Source organism: Carcharhinus amblyrhynchos, chromosome 14 (assembly GCF_965287045.1).
Source record: "Carcharhinus amblyrhynchos chromosome 14, sCarAmb.v2.hapA, whole genome shotgun sequence".
NCBI lineage: Eukaryota > Metazoa > Chordata > Chondrichthyes > Carcharhiniformes > Carcharhinidae > Carcharhinus > Carcharhinus amblyrhynchos.
Window position 1 is genome coordinate 19,419,943 of NC_137337.1, and position 16,193 is coordinate 19,436,135.

The window sequence follows — 16,193 nt, forward strand, 5'->3', positions numbered from 1 at the left end:
AAAAAACCCAAAAGGGGTGTTATCACTGTGGAATGGTTGGACATTTTAGAAGACAGTGCCCTGAATTACAAAGAGAAGAGAGGGTAGTGCCTCTCATGAGTATGGATGAAGATTAGGGAGGTCAGGGGTTCCTACCCCCGGGAACCCTTGATAAATCTGCAGGTGGGTCCCCAACAAGAAGATGTGGTGTTTCTGGTGGATACGGGGGCCACTAGATCCTCTCTGAATTATATACCGAGAGGAATAAAGTTAATCGATAAAAAATTAATGGTATCAGGAGTGAAAGGGGAAGGTTTTACAGTCCCCATGTTTGAACCGATTATGCTTAAATATCAGACTGAGCGGATAGAGGGTCAACTCTTATACATACCAGCAGTTGGCAGTAATTTATTAGGCAGAGACTTAATAATTAAATTGGGTTTGGCAATTGGAGTAGAAAAGAACCAATTAACAGTAACCATTGGCAGTATTAACAGACGAACAGGAACAGCAAATAGACCCGATAGTCTGGGCAGGGGAGGGAAACCGAGGGGGATTAGACGTTCCTCCTCTGCAAATAAATTTAAAAAAGGAGAGACGGTGTGTGTTAAGCAATACCCTATACCTTTGCAAGGAAAACAAAGATTACAGCCAGTAATTGAAGGATTGGTTAGAGATGGACTGTTAGAACCCTGCATGTTCCCTTATAATACCCCTATATTGCCTGTAAAGAAGCCTGATGGAACGTACCGCCTGGTACAAGACCTAAGGGCCCTGAATCAGATAGTGCAGACACGACACCCCGTTGTCCCTAATCCTTATACTTTATTAAGCAAGATTCCTCCTGATCATGGATGGTTCAGTGTAGTAGACCTAAAAGATGCATTTTGGATATGCCCACTGGTGGAAGAAAGTCGAGACTTATTTGCTTTTGAGTGGGAAAATCCTATCACAGGACGGAAACAACAGTTCAGGTGGACAGTGCTCCCACAGGGGTTCACAGAGTCCCCAAATCTTTTCGGTCAAGTCTTAAAGCAGGTGTTAGAAAGATTTAAAAAGCCTGATGAAATCACGTTACTACAATATGTAGATGACCTACTAGTAACAGGAGGAGGAAAGGAAAAGGTAATAGAAACCACAAATAGCTTATTGAATTTTCTGGGACAACAGGGATTCAGGGTGTCAAAGAAAAAGCTGCAGTACGTAGAGAAGGAAGTTAAATACCTTGGACACCTAATCAGTGAGGGAAGGAGAAGAATAGATCCAGAAAGAATACAAGGAATCCTAGATCTAAATATACTACGGACTAAAAAAGAACTTAGGAGGTTCTTGGGATTAGTAGGATACTGTAGATTGTGGATCAAAGGGTACGCACAGAAAACTAAACAACTATATTTGAAACTGTTAGAAGAAGAACCTAATGTTTCAGAGTGGACAGAGGATCTAAGCTGATAATAGAAACGAAACTCCCTTGGACTAAGTGCTTACCAATAGCGCTTTTGCGTATTTGTACACCTCCTCGAAAGGATTTGGGTTTATCCCCCTATGAAATGCTATTTGGACTGCCTTATATGGGGACAGTCGGGGAGTTACCGGTTCCTGAAATGAATGATCAATTTGTAAAGAAATATATACTGGGCCTGTCCTCCTCGATATCTTCCCTTAGGAAACAAGGATTATTGTCGCAGACTCCAGCCCTCGACTTCACGGTACATACAATTCGACCGGGAGATTGGGTCCTGGTAAAGTCATGGAAAGAAACTAAGCTGCAACTGGAATGGGAGGAACCATATCAAGCACTCCTAACAACTGAGACAGCAATCAGGACTGCTGAAAAGGGGTGGACACATCATACTATAATCAAGGGACTGGTAAAACCTCCAGATAATTCCAACACGTGGATGGTCAAACTGACTGAAGAACCTTTGAAGCTGAAATTTAAAAGACTCTAAATAATCAATTTCTAGTAGCGGCGTGAGCGCGGGAAAGAAACTGTTTTGAATAAGTTCTCTCCTAAAAGGTAACGAGAAAGGGATAGAATGGAAGGGGTAACCTGGATAATGCTTTCCTTCCTCTTGTCTCAGAAAGTACTTACAAGTATGGGATATAATTCAGATAAATTAGAAAAGGAAAGGAAAAATACTATAAGCTCAATTACGATTCTGGATCTCCCTACAACACAGGTGGTAGAAACTGACCTATGTTCTTTGGTAGTGTGTGGAGATCTGGTGAGCCAGCGAAAATATTCGGTAGAATCCTTACAATTTTATGCTGATGGAAAATATCCTTGGGGTGGACACCCTTCCATAATATCCCTTCATCAGAAAAATATGCAGTCCAGATCAGAATGCTTAGATAAGAAATGCAATCCTATATATATAAAACAATAAAAGGGACCAAATGGACCGAAAAAAATAAACGGTCCAGTTCTAGATCCTAAAAACCTCTCCCGGTACTCCATAGCTGGTGGACCCTTCCTTACGGTTAATTGGACCAGAGACTATCAACTGCACCAGGCAGTATTTAGAATCAGGGTAAAGGAGGGAGGAAAAGACAGCAAATTGAAATGCTGTTTCCGAATCTATGTAGATAACAATTTGAAAACATCCGACCGAAATGATCAGGTTCCCCAAAATGACCCAAGGGCAGTAAGAATGGTAGAAGTAAACAACCTAAAACAAACCCTTGAAATAGAGACTGGGTATGAGGAGACCAATGCCTGGGTAGAATGGATCAAATACACTGTAAAAAGCTTAAATAAAAGCAATTGCTATGCCTGTGCGTCTGGGAGGCCAGTGGCTCAAATAGTACCCTTCCCTCTGGGATGGAAACGCGACAGAAGAGGTATGGAGTGCATGTTAGCCCTGTATCAAGAAAAGGAAGCATGGGGCAATCTAAACTGCACATCCCTATCCCTGATGTTCCCTCCCGTGGAAGCAAAGAACTTAAAAACTCCCCCTCAGTTTCTCACTGCTGTTGTGAATCACACTTCATGTGTGAACCGACAAGGGGCAGAGTTAACTCATTATATGGGGGAGTTAGAAACATGCTCAGAAATCAGGAGCATTACAGAGAACGGAATGGGAGGGAACTATTCATCATTGAAAATCCCCAGAGCAGATATATGGTGGTATTGTGGAGGAAGGGTACTGAGGCCAACTCTACCCCCCCAGTGGAAAGGTACATGTGCAATTGTCCAATTGGCTATACCATTTACCTTGGCATTTGAAGAATCAAAAAGGATCAGGAAAAATAAGAGATCAGTGATAGGAATTTCTTTTGATGAAAAGATATATCTAGATCCCATAGGAGTGCCTCGGGGAGTCCCAGATGAATTTAAAGCTCGAAATCAAATTACAGCTGGGTTTGAATCCTTGTTTTGGTGGGTGACAATAAATAAGAACGTAGATTGGATAAATTATATATACTATAACCAACAGAGATTCATTAACTAAACCAGGGATGCTGTCAAGGAGTTGGCGGAACAACTAGACGCCACTAGTAGAATGGCGTGGGAAAATAGGATAGCCTTAGATATGACGTTAGCAGAAAAAGGAGGTGTATGTGTAATGTTGGGGGGAAAATGTTGTACCTTTATCCCAAATAATACGGCCCCTGATGGCTCTATAACCCGAGCCTTACGAGGACTAACAACCTTAGCAGAGGAAATAGCAGAAAACTCTGGGGTAAACAACGTATTCACTGTCTGGTTAGAATCCTGGTTTGGAAAATGGAAAGGAATGGTGGTGTCAGTACTAACTTCCTTAATAATAATGGCAAGGATATTGATAACCGTGGGATGTTGCATAATCCCCTGTGTAAGGGGACTGGTCCAAAGGCTTATTGAAACAACACTAACAAAGAAAATGTCTACGGTAGATCATGGAGAGAGAATGAATTTATTGAAAATTGGAAATGAACTGGATGATGAAGTAAATAAAATAGCAGAACAAATGCTCCAGGAATTTGAAATGTGAGGATGGATGGATGTGTCAACAACAAATTAAAAAGAAAAGGGGGGAATTGTGAGCAATAGGTAAAGATGTTGTTAACACATATATTTGTAGAGCATAGAGAAATAGCTTGAAGTTAAATAGATTGGATATAGTTAGGCATGTTGATAACCCACTTTATGGAAACAACTGTGAGTTTAGTCACAAACATAGGACATAGGGTTCGATGCTCCTAACACAGCAATAATTAGGGATAATAAAAAGACTGCCTGTAATGTAGAGATAACATCAGAGATGTGATGTGCAGTGAAGCATACACCACATCCTGCAGGAATGTAAGAGGCCCACGTTATAAAAAGCAAATGGTCTGCAAGATGTGTTGTTTATACAACTAAGCATAAAAGGGGGAAGGGGTCACTGAGATAGTCGGGACAGCAGTGATTAAGTTGGCAAAGGATTGATTACTGCCAATCTGAACTGGACATGTAACAGTATTGGATAAGATGGATGAGTTTGCTAATGCACTCTTGTGATAACAGGAGACATTGTTAGATGGGATAGGAACTTAGGGCACCTCGAGCCAATAGGAGAATGTCAACACATAGATGGGACAGGGACCACCAATTAGGAGAGAACATCACATTGCAAAGCCATCACAATGCTTGTAAAAAAGGTATAAAATGTGCTGTAAATCTATGTGAGGTGTGCCTATTTCGCTAGACACCCGGTCTTGCAAGAACGTCAAATAAAATCTTGCTCCTTCAGAACTTGACTTGACTAAATTGTTTAACTGTGAGCTGTGTTTCTCACACGTGGTACTATCCAGTTTTGCTGGATTCCAATAAGATCTTGTACACTGATAAGCTTGCTTTATCCACAATCGACCGCATGTCCCGACCCTGCAACATTACAGCCCATTGGGCTATGTGTCTTTGACTAACAGTTACCATCCCGATCCGTCCAGCCAGCTGTAACAGGAGGGATATATGTCCATGAGGATTGGCAAAGGATTGAGGCCTATAATATGTGTAAAATGTTGGACTGCCCCAAAGGCCACCAAGAGATATCTTTCATGGGCCATAAATCCCTGTTCCACAGGGGGTAGGAGTCAAGAGGCGTATGCAATTGATCCGAGGTTCCGCGGTGCTCCTGTAAGTCGACTGCCAAAATGGTGGACTCACCACCACTTCCAAAGCAAAGGGGAACCTCGGATCTGATACCTACAATGCCGGAGGTTTGGCTGGTGCTTGTTTTAGTTTGAGAACGGCCCAGGTATGTTTTTCAGTCCTCTTTCTTTAGGAGGTCTGAGGTGGTGAAGCCATCAATATGGTTTCTGCAATAGCCCACCAATCCCAGAAAGGATCTAAGGGGTTTCCTGTTCCTCGGGAGGGGCGGTTGTAGTATTGTCTCAATACATTTGGTTTCAACTTCCCTCTTGTCACAGGTTGCCACAGTTCCCAGATGCGAGACCTGAGATTTTGCGGCTTGGGCCTTTCTTGGGGTTCACTTTGGGTCCCAGAACACTAAGGAAGGCCAGCAGCTCCCTAGAGAGCTGGAGAGGTTCCTCCTCAGTGTTTATTTGGAGGAGGAGAACATCAGCTTAATGAATTAAGCGTTCAGGACGAGAGAAACTAGCAAGCTCTTTAGCTCACCTCTGATGAAAAATCAAGGGATGGTTATGAAACCCTTGAGGTAAACAAGTCAATGTTTACTGTGAAAGCGAATTTATACTGATGCTCGTCTTCTCAAGAGATGGACCAGAATCCATTGTTAATACCTAAGACAGTAAAATATGGCGCACGTGGGGCTTGCTTTATCATGGTCTCAGGTCTGGTCGTGCCTGTGGGTGAGGTTAGTGGGGTAACTGTTTAGTTCTCAATAATCAATTGTTACTTTCCAGGAACCATCAGGCTTTCTGACCAGCCAAATGGGTGAATTATTGATTGACGTCACAGGGCCACAACGCTCCCTCCCATAACAGACTTCTTACTACTTGCAATATTTGGTTTTCTGCTTGTTTGGACTGCTTCTGCATTTTGGGTCGGGGCCATCTATGACACCTCACCTATTATTTGGTCGCAGTCATGTTTGTACGGGGCAAAGACAGATGTATACCGTTTGATCATTTCCTGCACTTCCGAATTGTCAGAGAATAAGCTTATTAGCAGAAGAGATTTACCAGGATGTTGGCTGGTTTGTTGGATATGGACTATGAAGAAAGGCTGAACGTACTTGGATTGTTTTCATTGGAGCGTCGGAGGATGAGGGGGGGGACCTGACAGAGGTTTACAAAGTCATGACAAGGATAATGTGGATAGTCAGAGTCTTTTTCCCAGGGCTGGAGGGTTAACTACTCGGGGGCACATGTGGAAAGTGAGAGGGGGAAAATCTAAAAGACATGTAAGGGGCAAGTTTTTTATACAGAGGTGGGTGAATGCCTGGAATGCGCTGCCGGAGGCGGTGGTGAAAGCAGATTCTATAATAATGTCCAAAAGGCATTTGGATAGATACATGAATAGTCAGGGAATAGAGGGATATGGACCACGTAAAGACAAGAAAACAGTAGATTAGAGAGACATCTGTGTCAACACAGACTTGGTAGGCCAAAGGACCTGTTCCTGGGCTGTATTGTTCTTTGTATTGTTGTATTACATCTGAAGGTTTCACCCACAACTGACCAATCATACAAATTCTTTCGGGGCCTCAGCTATATCTCCCATCTGCCTAATGCAGCAATTCACTGGGTCAAATGACAAATTACACTTGCTCATCAGGTCAGTGACACGAATATGTTCTGCTTCGGGATGTAAATTAACTAATATAGCCGGGTGGTAACAGACAATGTCCCCCAGCCTAAGTTCTAAATGGACAATTTTGAATCCCTTTTGCGAGTGGCCAATGAATCTGTTTAATATAATGGTTCTTTTCATGCTCCAAAATAGGCCCATTCCTCTGGATGTATTAAGGGTGGTGTGGGATCCCCATTGTCCCATTAATATTTAATAGGGTGGCCTCCTACCTCACCATCTACTAGTGGTCGTCCCACACCATCCCATTGACATCATACATCCATACTGGAGAGGCCCAACACCATCATAGAAACATAGAAGATCGGAGAAGGCCATTTGGCCCTTCAAGCCTGCTCTGCCATTTATTACAATCATGGTTGATCATCCAACTCAATGGCCTAATCCTGCTTTTTCCCCATAACCTTTGATCCCATTCACCCCAAGTGTTATGTCCAGCCACCTCCTGAATACATTCAATGTTTTGACATCAACTACTTCCAGTGGTAATGAATTCTATAGGCTCACCCCTCTTTGGGTGAAGCAATTTCTCCTCACCTCCGTCCTAAGTGGTCTACCCTGAGTCCTCAGACTGTGACCCCTGGTTCTGGACTCCCCTCCTATCAGGAACATCCTTCCTGCATCTACCCTGTCTAGTCTTGATAGAATTTTATAAATCTCTATGAGATCTCCCTTCACTTGTCTGAACTCCAGCAGAAACAATCCTAACCTAATCAATCAGTCCAAATACATCAGTCCCACCATCCCCAGAATCAGCCTGGTAAACCTTCGCTCGAGAGTAAGAACATCCTTCCTCAAATAAGGAGGCCAAAACTGCACACAATATTCTGGATGTGGCCTCACCGAGGCCCTGTATAATTACAAAACACATCCCTGCTCCTGTACTCGAAACCTCTCACAGTGCAGGCCAACATACCATTTGTCTTTTTTAGTACCTGCTGCATCTGCATGCTTACCTTCAATGACTTGTGCACAAGGACACCCAGGTCCTGCTGCACACTCCCCTCTCCTAATTTACAGCCATTTAGGTAGTAATCTACCTTCTTGTTTTTGCTTCCAAAGTGAATAACCTCATATTTATCCAAATTACACTGCATCTGCCATTGATTTACCCACTTGCCCAGTCTGACCAGATCATTCTGAAGGATCTCTGCATCCTCATCACAGTTCACAGTTCACCCTCCCATCCAACTTGAGATCATCTGGTACGTTTTGTTCCCTCATCCAGATCATTAATATGAATTGTGAATAGCCTGGGCCCAGCATCAATGCCTGTGGTACCCCAGTGGTTACTACCTGCCAATTTGAAAAGCACCCATTAATTCCTATTCTTTGTTTCCTCTCTGCTAATCAGTTTTCTACCCATCTCAATACACTTTCCCCAATTCCATGCACTTGAATCTTGCACGATAATCTCTTGTGCAGGACTTTGTCAAATGCCAAATATATCACATCTCCTGGTTTCCCCTTGTCAACTCTACTAGTTATATCTTCAGAGAATTCCAACAGATCTGTAAAGCATGATGTCCCTTTCATAAATCCATGCTGACTCTGTCTGATCCTGCCACTGCTTTCTAAATGCTCTGCTATAAAGTCCTTGATAATGGATTTGAGAATTTTCCCCACTACTGATGTTAAGCTTACTGGTTTATAATTCCTTGTTTTCTCTCTACCTCCCTTTTTGAATATTGGAGTGACATTAGCTACCCTCCAATCTGCAAGGACTGTTCCAGAATCTATAGAATGCTGGAAGATGACCACCAATACATCCACTATTTCTAGAGCCACTTCTTTAGTACTCTGGGATGTAGATTATCAGGCCCTGGGAATTTATCCCACTTCAGCGTCATCAATTTTCCCAGCACCATTTCTCGATGAATATTGATCTCCCGCAGTTCTTCCCTCTCCTTAAACTTGCATTCTCCAACATTTCTGGCATTTGATTTGTGTCCTCTTTTGTGAAGCAAATTATGTATTCTTCTGCCCAGCCATTTCTTTGTCCCCTATTATACATTCCCCAGTTTCTGTCTGTAGGGAACTTACACTTGTCTTCACCAACCTCTTTCTCTTCACATATCTATAGAAACTCTTAGTGTCGGTCTTTATGTTCCCTGCAAGCTTACTTTTGTATTATACTTTCCCCTTCTTCATCACTCCGTTAGTCCGTCTTTGCTGAATTCTAAATTGTCCCCAGTCCTCAGACCTATTATTTTTCTTGGCCAATCTAAATGCTTCTTCCTTAGATCAGATACTCTATCTAATTTCCTTTGTAAACTATGGATTGGTCCTTTTACCCATTTTGCTTTTGTGCCAGACAGGAATAAACAGTTGCTGCAGTTCCTCCATGTGTTGCTTGAATGTTTGCCATTGCCTATCCACTGTCATCCTTTTAAGTAACTCTCCCCAATCTATGAAGGCCAACTCACTTCTCATATCCTCATCGTTTGCTTTATCAAGATTCAGCACCCTAGTCTCAGAATCAATACTTCACTCTCCATCTTGATAAAAAAAATTCTATCAAGTTATGGTCACTCCTTCCGAAAGGGCCTCGTACAGCTAGAATGGGAATGATTCCCTTCTCATTACTGTTGCCTGCCGCACAGTCTGTTTTAACCTTTATAAGTGGATAAATAACTATGTGTAGACGTCTTATTAGTGCAACCAATATTTATTTAAACCCACACAATCAATAATCACCCACCTAACCAACAATTAGTTATCTTACAGAAAATACTAGAATCCAAGTCTAATACAAGATCTTGACTTAACTTTGCATGACTGGTAAGTATCCAAGCAGATATTGGCCTTTATCTGTGTGCTGGTCTCAGTAGTCGTCTGCGTAGTCTGGTCCTTCAGTCTGGTCCGGCACTCTGGCTCTGGTCTTCCTTCTTGGGTGTGGTGGCTCTCCTCGTGCTGGTCATCGCGGGCGATGGTCACCATTGTTGTAGCTCGCTCGAGGGGTCGGAGATTCCTGGTTGCGCAGCACCCTTTATACCTCGTTGGGTTTCACGGACCTTTCGGCCATTGCCAATCAAACGATCAGGACTTGCTCCCCCTGATCGATAAGAGTCCAATCAGGTGTTACCACACCCATTTCTGGGTGTGTCCCCAGTAGCTATATCTGTAGGTGCTGGAGGCACATAGGTCACATCCCTCGCTCCTAAATAAAGGTTCACAGTGCCCTTATGTCTGGTACACAACCCAGTGTGACCATAAAGTCTCTTTCATCCTGGAGATGACCCATATCCTGTTTAATCATTCATCAGGGTTGCAGCCTGTCTGTCTGCAGCCTGTCATTGTGGTTTTTGCCCAATTGTCCCAGACTGCTTTATAAATCACCATTTCAGACAGCCCGTTGGCCACATTACACAATGTGGGCTGTTTTCCCTTGAAAGACGGCGACTAAGGGGGGATCTAATAGAGGTATATTAGATTATGAAGGGTATAGATAGAGTAAACAGAGGTAAGCTATTTCCTATGTTAGAGACACACAGTACGAGGGGCCACGGGCTTAAGGTGAGCGGGGAGAGGTATAACACAGATATTAGAGGGAGGTTTTTCACACAGAGGGTAGTGGGGGCGTGGAATGCTCTGCCAAGTAAGGTGGTGGAGGCAGGCATGCTGGATTTGTTTAAGAGTAACTTCGACAGGCACATGAGTGGGTTGGAGATGGGAGGATATAGGAGATTGTTTTAAATAAAGCTCATAAACAGTGGGACTACCCTGGTAATGGAAAAGGCTATGGGATGATAATAATGTTTTTTCTCTTTTAATTCACAGGTTTTAAGTCGGTCCGCCTTGTTGTCCAACGAGGGGCATACACGCGATGAGTCGTACTTGGGGCTGCTCTTGAATGTTCGAGATTGGCCTAGTGCTTCATGTCGTTAGTGTGTGCCTAAACTGGACCAGATGCTGGGCAACACGACAGCTCAGTGACTATCACTGTTTGCTGTGCAGACACATGGATTTGGGTCGGTGTCTGTGGGAGTTTGCGCATTCTCCCCGTGCTTGCGTGGGTTTTCTCCGGGTGCTCCGGTTTCCTCCCACACCCCAAAGATGTGCTATTAGGCTGATTAGCAGTAATAAATTGTCCCTAAATTAGTTTCCCTCAATGTGGATTGCCATAAAAACAATAGATAGGGGTCATGGGTGGAGGGGGGACTGGTAATGTTAAAATGGCGGCGCGGGCTCATTGGGCCGAAGGGCCTGTTTCCCGGGCTGTTTTTGTTCTTTGCTCTTTTGTTCTTTGTTTTCCCCCAGAAGTTGAGGATACGGGGAGTTATGGTAATTGGCTTCTGCAACCAGTGCTCTAGAGGAGGTATTTGGAGCCAGTACATTCTGTCGATCCAAGGCTAGCCTGTATACTCCATTAGAATGTGCCTGCAAATGATTGGTGAAGGTGCTCCTTCCTCTTTGTCTGCACTTATCTAGACTGTCCAAGGATCTCCCCCTATTTTTTGTTCTTTGTTCTTTATTGTCACCTACTACAGCCAATATGGTATCCTCATTTCCTGGGGGATTCCTCCCCCAATGCTTTGAGGGTTGGGTAGTGCCAGAGGGAACGTGACATTCAAACACATCAGCATGAGTTTATTCTCCTCTACTCACCTTGATCTAACCTGTCAATCAGCCTAATCAGGCCCTACTCTGCAATATCCCGGGGGGAAACACAAAATATCAGAACCCTGCATTAGTTCAGAATAAAGCATACACTTTAGCAATTGAGATCGATTATGCAGCCACTATAACAACACAGGGCTACAGGATCCAGACAAAATGGTTCCGCGTGCATAGAACAGATCTTGCACAAGAAACATGACTAAAATACATTTCTTAAAGGCACAGTACCATCACAGTTTAATAATATGTTGATTGGCTGAAGCGTGTTCACTATTGAAATTGATTCATCTGTACTCAGTTAATTTGAACTTCCTATTCCCCCTCAAGTACTTTCTGGCTTTGTTCCAACATCTCCTGTTTCCTTGTTTCAGAAATTCTGCTTCCTGTCTCAATTCGCTAATCTCCAAGTTGGCTTTAATTGCCCTAAACAACTGGCTATTGCGGTAGCCTTCATTAGTTTAGCGGCATGCCTGCCTTGGCTTGGTCCAGCTTTTTCCCAATATTTCTCTGGATGACGCGGAACCCTCTAATGCTTTAACAGTGATTTTGACCCATTTGAGCCATTCTCTCTTCAAATATCTGAGAGGTACTCTCTGTCATTCTGCTCCTTCATGACATTATTACCGTTTATCTGATATGTCAGAGGGTTAACACGGCGCAACCGTAAAGTGAGCCCTTGACTGTCCCCACTTTTGTTTATTGCCAGATTATCTAGTATCCGTGTGTCTCTGCTCCCTTCACCCGCATAAGGCCTGGCTGTCACGTGGGACTCCGTCCCCTTAATTCAGGCTCAGGCTGCTTATTAGGATGTTGGAACTTCGGAGGTTTGACTTGGGGCAACTCAACAAGTCATTGAGTCATAGGGGTTTATATCATGGAAGCAGGCCCTTCAGCCCAACTTGTCCATGCTGCCCTTTTTTTAACAACCCTAAGCTAATCCCAATTGCCTGCATTTGGCCCATATCCCTCTATATCCATCTTATCCATGTAACTATCTAAAGATAAAATTGTACTCGCCTCTACTACTACTTCTGGCAGCTTGTTCCAGACGCTCACCACCCTTTGTGTGAAAAATGTTGCTCCTCTGGACACTTTGGTATCTCTACCTGATCACCTTAAACCTATGCTGTCTAGACTCCCCTACCTTTGGGAAAAGATATTGATTATCTTATTTATGCCCCTCATTATTTTGTAGACCTCTATAAGATCACCCCTCAGCTTCCTATGCTCCAGAGAAAGAAATTCCAGTCTATCTACCCTTTCCTTGCAACTCAAGTCATCAAGACCCGGTAACATCCTAGTACATCTTTTCTGCACTCTTTCAAGTTTAATAATATCCTTTCTATAATAGGGTGACCAGAACTGCACACAGTATTCCAAGTGTGGCCTTACCAATGTCTTGTACAACTTCAACTAGACATCCCAATTCCTGCACTCAATGTTCTGACTGATGAAACCAGGCATTCTAAATGCCTTCTTCACCACTCTGTCCACCTGTGACTCCACTTTCAAGGAGCTATGAACCTGTACCCCTAGGTCTCTTTGTTCTGTAACTCTCCCCGACGCTCTTCCATTAATTGAGTAAGTCGTGCCCTGGTTCAATCTACCAAAATGCATCACCTCATATGTGTCTAAATTAAACTTCATTTGCCATTCATCAGCCCATTCGCCCAATTGATCAAGATCCCATTGCAATCGGAGATAACTTTCTTCACCGTCCACTATGCTGCCAATCTTGGCATCATCTAACCATGCCTCCTTTATTCAAGATTATTATGACAAATAACAGTGGACCCAGCACTGATCCCTGAGGCACACTGTGGGTCACAGGCCTCCAGTTTGAAAAACAACCCTCTACAACCACCCCCTAGCTTCTGTCAAGAAGCCAATTTCTTTATTCATTTAGATACCTCACCCTGGATCCCGTGATATTTAACTTTATGCAACAAGCTACCATGCAGTACCTTGTCAAAGGCCTTGCTGAAGTCCATGTAGACAACATCAACTACGCTGCCCTCATCTACCTTCTTGGTTACCCCTTCAAAAAACTCAATCAAATTTGTGAGACATGATTTTCCACTCACAAAGCCATGCTGACTGTCCCTAATCAGTCCTTGCATCTCTAAATGCCTATAGATCCTGTCTCTCAAAATACCTTCCAACAAGTTACCCACCACAGATGTGAGGATCACTGGTCTGTAGTTCCCAGGCTTTTCCCTGCAGCCCTTTATAAACAAAGGCACAACATTTGCCACCCTCCAATCTTCAGGCACCTCACCCGTGACTGTCAAAGATTCAAATATTTCAGCGGGGGACCTGCAATTTCCTCCCTAGCCTCCCAAAATGTCCTGGGATACACTTCAATCAGGTCCCGGGGATTTATCTACCTTGATGTGCTTTAAGACTTCCAGCACCTCCTTCTCTGTAATAGGTACACTCCTCAAGATATCAAATCAAGGAGCAGGTAGAGATATTCTGCCTTTTTGATGCGGATGGCACGATGGCACAATGGTTAGCACTGCTGCCTCACAGTGCCACGGATCCATGTTTGATTCCCAGCTTGTGTCACTGTCTGTGTGGAGTTTGCACATTCTCCCCGTAGCTCTGTGGGTTTCCTCTGACAGCCCAAAGATGCATGTGTCAGGTTGATTTGCCATGGTAAATTGACCCTTAGTGTCATGGGAACTAGCAGCAGGGTACATATGTGGGGCTACAGGGATAGGATTGTGGTCAGTGAAGATTTGATGGACTGAATGGCCTCCTTCTGTACTGTAGGGATTCTATGATTCCATGATTGTATAATTCTATGCAGTCCATGTGGCATAGATACATTCACAGTGCTGTTAGGGAGGGAGTTTCAGCGTTCTGACCTACTGACAATCTTTGCCCTTCTAGATAGTACAAGTGATAAGTGTGGCGGGTGCCGTCAAAGAAGCCTAGGTAAGTTGCTACAGCACATCTTGTACAGTGAACTCTGCTGCCACTGTGTATCAGTGGTGGATGAAATGAATGTTGAAGGTAGTGGATGGGGTACCAATCAAGTGGGCTGCTTTGTCCCGGATGGTTTTGAGCTTCTTGAGTCCTGTTGGAACTGCATTCATCCAGGCAACTAGAGATTATTCTATCACACTCCTGGCTTGTACCTTGTGGGTGATGCACAGACTTTGGGGAGTCAGGAACTTAGTTACTCTTCACAGAATTTCCAGCCTCTGACCTGCTCTTGTAACCATAATATTTATATAGCTGGTCCCAATCAGTTTCTGATCAATAGTAACCCATAAGATGTTGATGTGGGGGATTCAGTGATGGTAATACCAGTGAATGCCAATGGGCTATGGTTAGATTCTCTCTTGCTGGGAGATGGTCATTTCTTGACACTTGTGTTATGCAAATGTGCCTTGTCACCTATCAGCCTAAGCTGTATATTATCCAGATCTTGTTACATATAAACACGGACGTCTATCTGAGGAATTGGGAATGGTGCTGAATATCTCAAATGTCTCTGCTTCTGACCTTATGATAGGGGAGGGAAGGACATTGATGAAACAGCTGAAAATGGTTGTCCTAGGACACTACCCAGAGGAACTCATCCAGCAATGTATCAGGACTGAAATGATTGATTTCCAACAACCACAACCATCTTCCTTTATATTGGGTATAACATCAGCTAGTGAAGAGTTTTCTCCCTCATTCCCATTCATTTCAATTTGTCTAGGGCTCCTTGATGCCGCGTTCAGTCAAGTGCTGCCTTAACGACAAGGGCAATAACTCTCATCCCACCTCTCGAGTTCAACTCTTTTGTCCATGTTTGGAGAAAGGCTGCATTGAGGTTATGAGTGAATAGCCCTCAGTTGTGTGGCATCCAAACAAAGCGTCAATAAGCAGGTTATTTCTGGGTAAGTGCCTCTCGATAACACGGCCAATGACACTGTCCATCAATTTGCTGATGATTAAGAATAGATTGATGGGGTGGTAATTGGCTGGGTTGAGTTTGTCTTGATTTTTCTATGGACAGGGCATAACTGGGCAATTTTCCACATTGCCACGTGGCATGGTGGCACAGTGTTTAGCACTGATGCCCTCACAGCACCAGGGACCTGGGTTCAATTCCCGGCTTGGGTCACTGTCTGTGTGGAGTTTGCACATTTTCCCCATGTCTGTGAGGGTTTCCTTCGGGTGCTCTGGCTCCTACCCACAGTCCAAAGATGTGCAGGTTAGATGGATTGGCCATGCTAAATTGTCCCTTTGCATCAGAGGATTAGCTAGGTTAAACGCATTGGGTTATGGGAATAAGGCCTGGGTGGGATTACGGTCAGTGCAAACTTGATGGGCTGAAGGGCCTCCTTCTTCACTGTAAGGATTCCATGATTCTATATGCCAGTGTTGGAGATGCTGATCACAAAGTAGACTCACAAGTTGGAACGCTGCTGAGTTAGTGCAGCTATAAACTCAGAAAAATGACAACTGTTCTCAATTCTTTGATACAAACTGGTCTATTTTTCAGTGGTCACTGCTGTTTATTCTCCAGGGAGAAATATCAAAATGTGTAGAATTAATTGCAACTGCAACGCTGGGCAGTCATCGACTAGGATGAGCTTGAGTGAGAATTAACAATTTAATCTAAAAAACATTATCTGATGATAATTTAACCAACATTGACTGAGGACAGCTGCAGTTTGGCGGAAGCCACAGGGAGGAGGTAATAAAAGTATTAACATGCTCTTCATTTGAATGAATAATTCACTAGACAAATTGAATGTCACAAAAAAACAATTTTGTTATATGTTCTGAAGTTTATAGAAGCGGCAAGAATCACGTTTGCAATGCAAAGGCC